The sequence below is a fragment of the Acanthaster planci genome, unplaced genomic scaffold (genome assembly GCF_054643075.1).
Source record: "Acanthaster planci isolate LZ-2023a unplaced genomic scaffold, COTS_SCS Contig235, whole genome shotgun sequence".
Classification (NCBI taxonomy): Eukaryota; Metazoa; Echinodermata; class Asteroidea; order Valvatida; family Acanthasteridae; genus Acanthaster; species Acanthaster planci.
Genome location: NW_028257856.1, coordinates 3,971 through 19,064, shown reverse-complemented (window position 1 = coordinate 19,064; position 15,094 = coordinate 3,971). Strand labels below are relative to the sequence as shown.

Genomic DNA, 15,094 nt, shown 5'->3' with positions numbered 1-15,094 from the left:
GGCTTACGTACCTACTGCATCCTCCCTGAAAATCTAAAAGAATTTCCGTGATACCTACAATACAAAAGAACACACAAAAGAGGAGGGATTCCCCTTTGCCATATCTCATGTATCATACCTCACCCCCTTAATGCTGTTGCCATGACTGATTTTATACAGCTTGCTCATCTAAATTTTTGTAGATGTTTGTGCCTTAGAATGTGGATCAACCTGTAAAACAAAATACATTTAGAGGGAGCCATTTTGCTGACCGTAACTTATCTACTGTATCGGTTTAGATTGAACAAGTCATTGCAAAACATCTTGAAAATATGGCATGATGAACCCCTGTTTCCCCATCGTACGTTACTCCTGTGCAATATGTGTGCAAGTACTTGGAGATCATATGTGATATGCACAGTTTCCTTGTTAACAATTCAGCGGAAGTGCCGCGATGTTTTTCCCACTCGCTTTTCTCTTTCACATGATTGATTTAAAGCTTAGAGGAGGCCCACGCCAGAACGTGCCACTAATAAACGCTGCCGTGTGTGTGCAATTCCGCGGGGGGAGGGGGGGTTGAATTTCCATTTGCAAGATTGACAGTTTCATTTGTTTTTCTGTTGTCATCTCTTCCCCGGTCTCAGCCCACGTTTTCAATTTTTAAATTTTTTGGGGGGTAGTTCACAAATCCCTTGAAACTTGTCGTGTTCATTTACACTCAGTGCACTAAACTTGATTAATCAAAAAAAAAAAATTTGGCCTGATTCTGTTTTGTGGAAAGCATCTTCATAGCCAGTGTGTGTTCTTGCACTGTGTGAAGTCTGTAATTGTATCGATTTGCAACTGATGGTGGTACCTGCACAACTGACAAGATGACAAATTTGAACCAGCTGGACTCTAAGGGTGTTAATAAAGAGCCTTTCATATGTACATGTAAATGTCTCTGAAGACCTTTAGATGTATCTATGCTGCAGTCCAATTCTTACTGCAAGGACACAATGACAGTGCTTTGTATTAACGGGCAGGATATTTTCTAGTTATTAAATGGCAAAATTAATACCTCTGAATGGACTTTTCAAGGCCCACCATCATGCAAGGGTCTACTAAAAGGCTTTTATTATTCTTCCCAATAAGCTATTGCACATGCTGTATCTTAAATTGGGGGCTCTGTAGATTTTAATCCAATTTTTAATCAAGTGGCGATATTTACAAATGTGGGATTAGTTTGGGCTCATTTTACAGTATAATCATTGATCATAACGCATGAATATGTTTTTGCCTAATAATATAATGCTCAACTAACCCTGCAGTATTTTTTTTATTTTAAATGAGGCAATGATTATCTAGAAAGGAGGAAGTGGCCACGACGGTTTGAGTGCGGGGAATATGAACATCCGTCTGTCATTAGATGGAGCTGCCTTGACGTGGGATGGAGGTGGCACACGTGGCTGTGAGCACGATCCAAGATGATTGTGTGCATATCCTACCCCCGCTGTGTGAGTGTCCGTCATCTAGTCTGGGTTCTTTGGGTTCACAGTGGTCCGGAAAAGGAGGGGGTGAAATGCGGGGGGGGGGATGTAAAAAGGATTTCTACTGCACCTGCTGATGTACATTCCACTGTTGGAGTTCGCATTGATTGGCGAGAGTTCCTTCACCCGTCCCTGCGGGGACATGCTTACGCCCTTTTCCGGTAGTTTCTGCATGTTCACTGTATGCCTTGTCACTTGCTATGCACAGGTCAGTTTGTTTGTGTCACAATTTTTCACGTTCCAATTAATACAGAGAATTCCCAGGAATAGTGACACATCCGGAAAGGCGAGTGTGAATTTTGACACATAGCATTGCATTGAATAACGAGAAAAATACCACCGTTTAGCTACCATCTGTATAAAAAGTTCTGTAACTCTTTACATGCAAATTGTATTGTACATGTACATGTACCTACACAGATATTTTTAATTTCCTCATCTGGGAAATGCATTCTTCAGATATTTCAACATGAATCAAATTTATCTCCTCAACATGAAATCACATTCAATCAGTAAAAAGATTGTTTCTGCTCCTTGTAACTCCCTCCCTGTCTTCCGAGAGGTGTTCAGGATTTTGCTGTGTCACCCAGCAAATAGCTTTTTCAGATAGCCGGCAAATTTAGTCTTGGAATTCTGTTCCGTTTGTGGCAGTTGCACAGCATTGTGTCCCAGTGGACGAGCCTGAGTTTCTGCCTGTCTGTCGCCTTATATTTCCAACGTGGTCATTGTTTGCTCAGCATTTATGAGTTAATACAGCATTTTCTGCTAAAGTATGGAAAAACATGCACATTTCCAGATCAATATGCCTTTTTCTGAGACAGCTGTGCAAGTGCGTGTAGAGCTTGCCTGCATGTGTTTATTCATGAAGCCTGCATCACTGTGATGGATGATGCTGCCAATATCATGTTGTACGTATACTAGTATCTGTTTTTCAGGTATTCTTGCAACTTGAAGTATCCAAATGTGTCATTAGGATGATTGTTGTGCAGTGTTTTTTGAGGATTCAGGCAATTATTGTGCTATTCTGTCCTCAAGTCAATCCCCCCCTTTCCGCGCCACACTTAACACATCCCTACGAAGTTGGCCACAGCGTCATGAATACTAATGAGGCCTCTTGTCCCGGCCCATTACGTCAATTGAGGGGCGTCGGGGAGCTACAAGCCCCTCGACCGTCGACAGCCATCCCTCTGGGCCCTGCTGGCATCCCAGGCTATTCCTTGTCCAAGCAGGCTGGCGGATATTTTGCAGTGTTTGCTGATCAGGGCCCCCTCTTGCAGGAGTGTTTGCCAGACGTGTTGATAATTCCCAATCCCGCCCCCTTCCCATCTTGACATCTTCTGGCCAAAATACAGGGCACTTCTGATCCCTTCCTAGCCTGTGCAGAAACAACCTATTAAAAAGATCTGATGGCGTGTTGACGTTTCCTTTCATTTTTGTTTTGTTCGATTAGGAAAGGTGGCTAAAGAGAGGTGGCTTGTAAGGTTTGCATGTGTTATGTATGTGTGCCCGCAAACACATAGATTACCTAGCCAGTTTCTTCTGCATAGCAGCTCCAAGATGTTGGGCACACAGATTAGGGAGCTTGCTCATTCATTTGACCAATTATAGCTTTTTTCAGTTGACTGGGCAACAGAATATGCTCAAAAATTCAACTACTTGTAGGACGCTTGCAGCTACAGATAACATTCCTGGTAACCTCAAAAGAGATTCTGCATGATTTTGAAGTTTTATTTCACCATGGGGAGTGTAGCTTATTAGGTGTAAAGGTTTGTATCTTATGATGGGAGGGTCCAGGGTTCTGATCCAACTGCTGGCCTTAGGCTAGCCATTTTCAGCTTTGCACTTGCGATACTGGCATCAGTTGGGGAGCAATCCAGGCTGGACTGGCATCCCCTTCAGGAGGGGAAAGGAAATATTTTTCAGTCAGTTCTTGCCAAGATAACTGGAGTTAAAATTAAATGGTCTGATGAACCCCCCCCCCCACATGGCTTGAGACCGACTTTACTTCTACATCGCAACACAACTTCACGGGTGATCTTTTTGATGAAGGCCGTACTCTGACAGGTTTGTAGTTTGAAACATCAAGCACCTTGTGAAGGCAGACTTTCACAGTAGCATCTCTGCACATCAGTCATGCAACCATTGATATGCATTCCAACCACCAGTCGTTAAGAATTCCAATGTTTTCATGAAATATTCATAGCATGATCCTTAGTAGCACCTTGCGTCATAACTGATCAAGGCTGGAGATATCACATCAGATCAGACCCTTTTTTCAAAGTCTCAAGGGATGCCAGATGGACCTTTGAAATACTAGATGAGAATTGCGGTCAAGTAGTGGGGGGGTCCTGACAGCAGTGAGCAAGTTGGATCTTGAGCCATTAGTTGAGTAGTAGTGAATTTATGAATATGGAGTTACAGATGAACATTATCACAAAACTACATACCCTTGGCAACCTGCCTTAAATTGCTGAACTAGTGGAAACAATGAAATGATGGTAATAAATCGTACACCTGTAAAATGTACGGTTCCCAAAAATCAAAAGCATGTAGTTCAAGCACCACTAATGTAGCATATACTCTGTCCACCTATCGCAACTATTGGACATTAAAAAAATGACAGGCCTAAATCTCACCCCTGGAAAAATTCCTGGATCCACCTCTGACACTGCAGTAGACCAACAACATGTATACCTTAATAATAATCAAAATGATATAGCCTGAAAAGATTATTACGGTAAAAAATGACTTCAATAGTTATTAAAAAAGAAGCTTTTATATAAATTTAGAACACCACCAAGCAAGTGGACAAATCACTAGAAGCTCTTACATCAATACATATTAATGCTGGGGGAGAAGGCAGTGGCTTAATCTCCTAACATTTTTTGATTGAGGTGCATTGTGTACATAATGAGAGTTTAATGAAATTCATCTCTGAAACTAATTAAGTACCGGTATTGCTGAGCATGTGTACAATAGGACCAGTTGAATGAGAACTATTTATTTAGTTTTAGAATACATGGCATACCAGTACGTCCAAATCTTCCCCCTGTTTTCCCCATTTGGTACTTGTTGGTCAAAATTTATTGGTTTAAATTTATGGGGGGTATTGTCATGTTTGTTTTGGGGGATTATTTACGGCTTTTTTGTTTGTGGGTTTTCTTTTGTTCAATTTCATTCTTGTTTTTCTCCTTGTTTTGTATTATTTTGATTTTTCTCTCTCATAAATAAATCATCACCAATGTGATTTTCTTCACGGGATTAATGTTTTTTTTGAGTAGTCACTCCTCAGCCCCAAGACTTTTATTTTTATGAAAGTCACATACTACTGGCTGTTTTGAGACATGCCCCGTCCAATCAGGGACTAGCCTGTCACCAAAAGAATCATCCTTACGGTTGCTACACTCCCTCGAATATACTTACTATTAAATAGATTTTCAAAACTGCTAAATTATTAGCATTTGTCAAGATTGACTAAAAACTGCCCCCTCTGTCTTTGTTTTTCCCTCTTTTTTTTTGATGCAGAACAAATGATAAATTTGTAATCTGTACTTCTATATAAATACATGTACGTGTATTGACACACAACATGTGAAGGAAAACACATGTCGCTGTAGTTATTGACCGTAACAAACCAAGCTTTGTTTATGGCTCCAGTTTAAATAGCGACAGTTGTATTTAGGGTTGCATGTAAATAATGGAGGAAGGTTGTCCTGTGTGATGGAAGTCTGCCATGGCCATGTTTTTGTGATACATTTATTTACTTGCTCTTTATTTTATAGTTTTCAGTTAACAAGAGTCCCTGAGGTGTATTTAATGAAGCACTGTAGTTCAGAACTTGCAGAAACCCTAGAGACAGATGAGGATGATGATAGTATGCACACAATCAGGCCAGGACTAAAATCCAATCCAGTTGTCGGCCTGGGTGGGATTGGAACCCCGAACACAGAGGTGCAAGTTTGAGGAAAAATACACGTACATGTACCACAACATCCATCCAAATCCTTTGTGACTTATTGGCTTAAAACTAAACAGCTAGGCTGATACAGCTTTAAAGGGATCAGGGAATGAATGGAGATTTTTACACGGATGGAAAATTTTCCAATGAAAGCTCTTCACCACGCGCTGCTGGTAACCCTGAAGTCTGGCACTAAGTAATGCCGAACATGAGCTGATACTCATGTTCGTTGAGGAAACAAGCATGTGTGGGCAGGGTAAATGCTGTAATTACATCATGGAAGAATGAAACACATAGCATTAGGTTTAAGGCTCAAGCTCATGCAGGCATCAACCAAGCCGTTGGCGGGGAGGGGGTGATGCAATCCACCTTCTCTTTGTTGCTTTGTGAGATCTCTCATTTAATGCTATTTAATGCATAGCATTACATGTAACTAGCATAGAATTATGCAGCCAGCAATATTTGAATATTCATTAAAATCTTTATTAGTATGCACCATCTGTTTCGTGATTGTGTTCCATATATGTACTCGGCATTATCCACTCGGCAAGGTTGACGTCATTTGGTACAATAATGAAGTTAAAAATAAACGTATTGCTTCCGTTATGCAGAGTTTGATTGCACACAAAATGCAGATATCTGTAAACTGTAAATAGTCTGTGGAGTCCATATGCCGAATTTAGCATACTATTTTTACCAAATTACAGCTGCAAGAAAACTAATTTCCTCGGTCAACTGATATAAATTAGTTTTGCTGTAAAAAGGACAGTCATAATATTTTGTTAGCACTCGCCAATAGCTGCTCCATGATTTGAAAAATCACTGAAGCCAGTACATCCTTATTTGAAATTCTATTTGAAATCAGTTTTTCAATCTACATGTAGTGCTTTTGCAAAAAATAATTCCTGACAAACTACATGTACTTGTACTCAAGCTGTTTGCACATGTACATGTTGCAGGTACATGTACATGTATAGCATTTAACAACTGTTGGCTGTTATTATAGAGGCTGTACCGGTTTGAAAACCCAATGGATGCTTAGCACCCTCGGCTTTCAGCTTTGCCTTGGGTGCTAGTTATGTTCAAAATGTCATATTCAACATCAGCAGTCAACTATTGTTTTGTCATATCTTTGTCTTTATGTTTGTCACTTGTTTTTCTGAGGGGAATTAAGGGACACAGAGGAATCTTTGAACACAGGCGATTAGCTGTCCCAGCATTGTTCTGTACACCGTGGGGGCGCATACATGCCTGCAAGGACACATGTGCGAGGTACTCTTCAGCACTGGCTGATGCGATGTCCAATGGTGAGTGCGACATACGGTTATTTTGCCGTTTGTGTGCTCATTGTGGGATAATGAAAAAGTATTCAAGACAGAGGTATGACAAATCATGTTTATTTGAGAAGTACAGGTTTCTTAGATAGCCTGTCCATTGCAAGAACATGCAAGTACACAAACACGTATTCTTTGACCTTTGGTTGCTTGAGGTTGTAGGCGTTGTAGCTTCTTGGTGTAGTACCTCACTGGTCCTGTAAAAATCTTTCCTGTCATAGTGTAGTATAGATTCAACCACTTGTGAAGTCCAGCTTTCATTTTTAGGCAACAACTGATCTGACTTAATGTTCAATTCAGAATCTTATGGCATAGCTTGCATTATCTCTTAGGTTCCTGCTTGTCATTAAATGTTATTAAATAATGGTGCATTTGCTTTAGCCACTCAGGACTTTACACCTGTGAGTACAATGTGCATGATTGTTTAATGAACTTGAAATTGTAACCAGCATATTTACAGGGAAGGTTTTGTTTTGGGGGTTTTTTGTTTTGTGTATGTGTTTTTTTTTCATTAAAGGCAAAAGAAACTGGCTTTCAAGTTAAAGTTTTTCACATACGCAATATTCATGAACCATAAGTATACAATTTCTTCTAACACAATGGCCATATTTCTGTTTTACTTAACCTTTATGTTGTAAATATGTTGTAGGATATTTTCATTTATTTCTGTGATTCTCCAATTTGGGAATTTGAAAAGATACTTAAGGGGAGGTACATTACATATTCATGCACATTGTACCAGCCATACTTAAACTTCAGTAGACATCTCAAGACTTGTCGAGCACAGCTGTTGTTTAACCCATTAGCGATTAATAATGTACCAGTATATCAGTTTGATATTTTATTGATAAGATTTATGCATGCACATGGAATTGTAACTACATGTATAGATAGGAGTCCTTGAGTTTGCCAGCAATAAATAGCTTATGTATGAATTAATAAGTTTGTCTATTCTGAGATTAGCCTTTTGAGCATAGTACTTTGTTATGGTAAGCAGATGCTGTTGCAGTATTGGTACTGCCACACTTTTTGATTTTTTAATTTTCATGCTTTAGTCATGTCATTTCTCGAAGACATTTTCCAGGACGTTTGTGTAAACTTCATCTTAATACCTGAAGCAGGCCTACATGTAATTACAATTAATGATAAGATTTTCCCACCTTATAAAGAGAGTTTTGTTCTTTTTCATTTAAACAGAAAATGAAATAACTGGTGTTTGTCCTTCAAAATTATTATTCAAATGTTATCAGAAACAAAAGATAAAACCGAGACAGAAAGTTGGAGTGCTTTGTCATGCCACAGCACATTCAAATTCCATATATATTGGTGGAAGCTGCAGCGAAGAATGATAAACAATTTGGAGTACATCCGGACACATTTCAAATTTAGAAAGGGTCCAGGGCCTTGATTGTATACTTCCAGCCACTCCGAATGCTATGGCCAATTTATCATTTTATTATATACATTAATCATCACCAGACAGGATGTAAGGGATCTTTCTAAGAGCCACATTTTCATGGAACTGAGCAGTACCACTTTCCCATTAATGATTTTGGGAAAACTCTTATTTTATGTAGTAAACGTGAAATCCATTTCTGTAAGCCAAATGAAATTCAGTTGAGACGTACCTGTATTCATACTTCTAGCCTACAGGAAGAGAGCAACAAGATATTAAAATGATTTGTTGACAACAGCTTAGACTGTGTCTTTGTGATATTGAGTTTTTGTTGGGCAACATGTTAGCTGTGTTGTACAACTTCCAGCCATAATGTCTTATTACCTGGAGTCAATTGATGAATAGCATCAGTGTCCTGAAGCTATATTGTTTTTGAGGCTTTCTTTGTTCCATCTAATTGGGAGCTGTGTTGTGTTGTTGGCTTTGCATCAAACATGTGCTCTCTCAAGCAGCTTGGTTTTTCTCACCATTATTGTTTTGGGTGATTTTTAGGTCTTTGGTCAGAGCTTTTGAAAGAGTATTTTTTTGCTGTTTGATGAAGGCCATTGTTGTTAAAATTTCAATCTACCCCTTTTCATGATGTACATTAAGATGTCCATTTTATTGTGGGTGGCCAGATTAACGGTTAAGTAGTATTACATGTACATGTACCCCCCCCCGTCTAGCTTGATTTTGAGGAAGAAGAAAAGAAACTACAGGTTTAGAACATAGAGATTGAACCCAGAGGACATATAAGCAAACCCCCTACCCATGAGGGAGACAGGAAACTCCATTCCACTTTATTCTATTGGCTCTTGCGGGAATTGAACCTGGGTCACCATAAGTTGAACCGAGGAAGAAACAGTTCTGCCTGGAGCCAGACTGCCCTGTGACACTTTGGTTGAAACTTCAGGTAGATTACAGTTCAGCCTTGGGCCCTCACATGAACTCCCCACCACCTCCCCTCTTCCTTGACAGTATGGTGAATTTTACCAGTTTGAGCTTTACCCTTGATTTGATTGTTGTGTGCAAATGTCATCTGTGGTCAATTGTGAATGGGTAATTTGATTGTTGGAGTGCATAATCTCATCAATGGCTTTTTCTATTATGTAAATAGAAAAGCAACATTCCTTGTATAGTTTATGTAGTATTGAACTGACTTCTTTGTTGTTGATCACCATTGTTAAATGTCCTCATTCGAAAGTTGTGAATGGTAATTTCTAAAAAATTGACATTCAAAAATTTTGTTTAATTTTTTAGGGGAAATTCAGCCAGATTTGTGACCTTTGACCAATTTAAAAAGCATTCGTAAGGATTTTGTTAAAATGCATGATTTCATCAGATTTAAATTATACATTTATATATTAACCTACAAACGTGGAGATTTCAAGTCTTGTCCCTTTAGCCTTTTTGTTATGTATGAAATTTGAAATTGTAATTCTCTTTTTTGTGTCAGTCACAGGCTGTTTGTGGAATTTCAGCATTTGCCTCTTTTACCACTACGTGATGCGTTGCAAGGTTTTATTAACAACGAAAATTTGCATTTGGAGTGAAAAGATGTGGGCAATGTATTTGTACTTCATCCCTCATAGAAGATTCTATCACATGCCTCATATGGAGGCCATTTGGTTTTCACAGAGACAGATAAACTGATATACAGAAACCGTTGTGGTTCCGCTGCCACTAAATTTCTCTTCAGTCACACTGCAAAGTAATAAAATGGACTGACCTTTTTTTATGTCTCTTCAAATCAAAACTCGTCAGTTAATATTTTTTTAAAAATCTAACCACCCATGTGACCTTTGATATTCTGTTTGTTTCATCATTCACATTATCTGTTGTTTGAGAGTCCAAAAATCAAATTGATAATTATTTCATTATAAGTTGTTCGGCTAAATAACACCTAACTGTAATCGGGTTGCATTTTTGGCTTTTGTTGATAGATATTTCATCAGTTAGGAAAGTAGACCTGCAGTATTCTCATTCAGGCCCTTTTTTCAAATTGTAGGTCACATTGGCACTGTGCATGCTTGTGCACTTGAAATAGGTAACATTGTCCTAGCCCACTTACATGCGATTCCCTCATCAGAGATGTGAGATATCTCATTCACACACTGGCCTCGCTCTGTACTCAGTCTTTGTAAACTTCAAATTATCTTTTTTTCCCCCTAATGTTGTGCAAATGGCTCAACTAACTGAGAGCCAACAACTTCATCGGCGAGGATTACCCAACGTCCAATTTCTGCTTTTTTTTTCCTGTGGAAAAGTGGAGCTGCTGATGTTCAGATTGTTTGGTTTTCCTTTTATGTGGACTTAAGAGGCTGGACCCCACCTTCACAAAAAAAAGAACATCTCATAGACGACTTACACTGACTGACTCATCAATATTCTGATAAAGTATAATTACCTGGTTGACCAAAGCATACATCTAGAGAGCTGGCAAGCAAGAGTTACTGATGCATTGAGTATTGTAAAATTGATCAATCGTACTTGCATATTATAACGGAATAAATATGTGCTTGGCCTCAGGAGAATGGACGCCAGAGCCGCTGGTTAGGGCATCATCAGCATTCAGTCTCCGGCCGAGCACATATTTAGTTCCATTCATAAGTACCTTTTTTAATCAGATGGTCAAAAGAATTAAATATTCATGTACATGATGGATTTTCAACAATGTTGTTCCAGAATTTTACTTTCATTTTCCCGACCACCCCCATCCATTTTATGATATATTCCTTGTGCAGGTTGCCCAAAAGAATCTCCTTATGTGGACTTGCGGGCACGTGACAACCCCCGTGCACACAGACTCTTGACCAATCATAATCGATTAAACTGTCTCGTATCCAGGTGCCAGCATGTGATTTATGCAGCGGGCATTATCACTTTTCAACGGGCGTTATCAATGTTAATACGCGGTCAAGTTGCACATTGTTGAATAGGGGGACTGTCTGAGGTATATATGCATGTCCACCATCAAATCAGCTGTGTACTTGTTCATTCACTCACTACTGAAATTGCTGCTCAACAGGGACATATATTTATGGGACAAAAGAGAAGTTTTAAAAATGTTTTTAAAGCCTTCCAAAAAGACATTTAATCGCTTGTTTTCCCTCACCTGTGCCACAACAGCCAAGTAATATATTTCTTAAAGTTCAAAAATATTCTCAGTAAAGCTTACATAAAATAAGACATTTTTCTGCCACTCACACCTTTTTGCTCATGTTGGATATATTTGAGCTTGTGCAACACAGGCATAACAAATTGAGTTGAGGGTTTGAGTAAATGCAGCTAAATAAGCGTGGGTGTGTGTGTGCATGTTTTGCTGTGGGTTTGTCCTGAGGCTTCTCACTCCCCTGTGTTCATACTACGGAGAGACCCCCATGGCAACCTCCAGTCTGTGCCAGTACCTACATGTAATTTGATTTCAAAAGATACTAGATACACATAGTCAAATGCTAAGTGTACAGATATAGAGAAGCGCACTCTTGACTTTTGCCTTGACGAGACTATTATGAAATAAAAATGATGGAGTTTACTGAGCAAGTTTGAAAGCTTGCAATTGACAAGTGTTACCAGTAGCATTGCACTCTCAAGGCCACACATGTATACATTGCATGAACTTTAAACCAGTTTTTTTTTAAATTGAGTTTATTCATTTATAATGTGCATATTTCATTCAATTATGTTGTGCAGCAAAGACATTAAACTACAATATGGTCATGGAAGCTGTCTTGAAAATAGTGCTGTGGAAACCTCCAATTGTAAACCTGTTGTATCAACTTTTGTTCTGTCAAGGGTTTTGACCAGTGTCTCTGCAGGAATCTAAAGGTACATGCACAATGCATATTCCTTGCATTTATGTAGTAGAGATTAGGGTCTCAAGTCCCACATTAAGCAATCCTCACCAGGCCTCTGTTGTGCTCCCAGAGTCATCAAACAGAAGCAAACTTGGTGTCTACCTCGGGCAGATTTGAGATGACTTACAATTATAAGTGAACCAGGGATAGTATGTTCTGTGTTTCACTGTGACTGTGACTGTGATAATCTAGAAAGAGCTATGTATAAAAATTCAGTAGCTGTGCACCGTGTCTGACCATTTCCAAAAGCCTTGCCCAAGCAAGCTTGGAGCTAAAGAACTCCATCTCATTCAAACTGCAAAACTTCATCTGTTTCAACCCACCAAGTTTCTCTAATTCTGACTATCTCTCCTTTTTTTCTCTGCAGAATTATCAGTCGGCAAAGCTGCACTATATGACCACCAAGATGAGACCCATTGCCCCCCACACATGGCATCAAAAGTGGTGCACGGTCTGCATCAGTCAACATCCTTTTCGTGCCCCAACATGAAGCTGTTGTGCAGTGGGCCAGCCTTACAGTACAAGCACCTCACTTTGCACATTTTTTTTTCCGTCCAGTCTGGTCACAAACTGAGAAGCATGTGGTGCAGATCCTTTAAGTGTGCCGATTGGCACCTTGACGGCATATTCTCTGGGCATTTAATAAACAGCAGTCCAGGCCAGGTTTCAAGTCACGTGAGGCTAACATTCCGAGAATTGTGGAAGTAGATTAGGCCAAGGAATGTATTTGTGAAAATGTCAGAGTGCAGCTCTTACTTCTTCCTTCACAGGCTACAATTTCGCACAAGGCGTCAGTGCGCAATCCTACACATAGAAACCCTACAGGTTTTGGGGGGGTCATTTACACTTTTTAAAATTTCCAGAAGTCACTTTTTTAAGAGGGAAGATGACCTTTGACTCTGTTCATCAAAGAACCTAAATTAAGAAGCTTCATAAAGGATAAAATTCTAGATTCCTATTTGTGTCCACAAATTGTAATGGTTTTTTCAAGTTAGTGGAATTGTATACTGTTTTGTGAGCACAGTTTGATGGCAACAGAAAAAGGTGTTTTATTTTCTTTTGTTCTATTGGAGTTACTGTTAAGATGCATTCCAGCTGTGTGGCATTTGTAAGGCTATTTCCTTTGGTTAATGATCAGTCACCCTTCAGCATGCAGGATATGTCAAGCACCATGATTGTCTTAAAACCCAGTGTGTGTGTATCTGCATGCATGAATTTTAAAGCATGTGTGGGTGTCATTTGTCCCAAAATGGACTACGAGTGAAACCCAATATACAGGACAGTCAAAATGAAATTTAACTGGATCGTGGCAAACAAGCAGGGGGAAAAAAATCCAGTCTGTCTAGTTCTTCCGTCCCCTTTATTCAAATTGTAATAAAAGGCCAGGTGACATACATCTTTTTTCAGTGGTTGAAACAGTGGCTATCACACATTTCTAAGGACTTGCTTGGAAATATTTGATTCAGGCCAGCAAGGATATTTGACCTTTTTGAGGCACAGCCTGCGTGTCTGGCTTCGCTAAAGGACTTAACTTTGGAGGGCCTGATGTTTCAATCCTAGCAGAATCTTTCTCGGAACTTTGAGACAGATTCTGCAAGGATCAAAACATCAGGCCCTCCGTATACATGTGATTTGTATTTTAGATCACTGTAGTCAGCAAACAGTTTATATCAGTTTTGTATTACATATCTCCGGGACTTAACTTTACATAGATATTGCATCCCCACCCAGCGTCATGCATATTTCCATGTACTTTAAAAGTGGTCATTATTTCAGGATGCGCTAGTTAATTTCCATGATAGTTGAGCTGATTTTAAATTCACTGCCCCGTGCAAACTGTAAAATGCTGTACACAATTTTGTGCAGAGTGAAATTTCCTCTGATGAAATATTTTTCTGACTTTCACATTGGTTTTTTAGAAGACGCTGTTACAAATGTTATCCAAATTAAGTTTTCTTTGTTTTTAGAAATAACCACATAAGTTTGTGGCTGTGTGTCACATTCAGTATTTTGCATTCATCCCAGTTTTTATTCAGCAATCTCAAACTGTCTTCTTTGTGTACAAAGTTATAATGGGTGGGAGTTTTGCAGTACAAGCATTACAGAAAATGTTCACAGTTTTTACCTTCTTGGTGAACTGTAACCCTGAAATGGCGTGCATGACTGTAATGCATGGCTTAAATGTCGAATGCGTATTTGAATCCCATGACAGGCCATGCATAAATTTGCACATTTTCAAAACACAACTGGCATTTCCAAGGACGGGCATTATGCTGTCTGACTGCGCTTTGGCCATAATCAGATTGCGGTACTGAGTGTTTTGATTGTGCAACTGGGGAACTTGATGGAAAGCACGAGGAGTTTGTGCAGATCTCCATTATCTGGACTTCCTTCAAAATTACAGAAAAGAGCGACTGGTGCAGAAGCTTAGGCATCCATCTGTATAGGTTTGGTGTACATTGTTTGATCTGTTTCTGGATGTGATTTTTGGTCAAATTGCAAACAAAATATGTGTGATAAAAATAAAAGAAAATTCGTAAATTAATTGAAAATAAACTTACGTTGAGAGAATAACTGACCATGTACTGTGATGGTCTGTTGAAAGAAAGATGATTTCTTTTTTTAATGTTAAGAAACATGTAGATGCAGCCGCAAAATGCCTACTTCCCACTGGCAGACTGTACCTTGTGGGACCCCCTCCCCCAGCCAATCCATAATTCGCCTCTGCTGACCGGAGTAACATGTAGTATATGTATACGTAGTCCATAACTTTCATTAGTTTTCACAGGGTAAAGTCTGAGAAGGGTATTTTTCAGAGGCGAGTGTGACGTCACTTCAGTTTAAACCACGCCCACTGTACATAGGGTCACATGGAACCATGGAGCCAGAAGGTAACACACAAGTTGAGTGCTCATCTAAGGGGAGCTTGTAGTCAGTGGTGTGTGTGGGTACTTGACAGTCACAAACTGGATGTCATATTCGGCAAAGGTTATGTTTGGAGC

At 39.4% G+C, this 15,094-nt stretch overlaps 1 long non-coding RNA gene across 1 annotated transcript; it reads left to right on the top strand.

Moving 5' to 3' along the window:
- Nucleotides 1-566: 566 nt before the first annotated feature.
- LOC147794982 (uncharacterized) lies at nt 567-14,666 on the top strand. The gene is made up of 2 exons (XR_015424190.1): nt 567-6,773; nt 12,460-14,666. It is a non-coding gene; the product is annotated as an uncharacterized LOC147794982 (long non-coding RNA).
- Nucleotides 14,667-15,094: the final 428 nt, after the last annotated feature.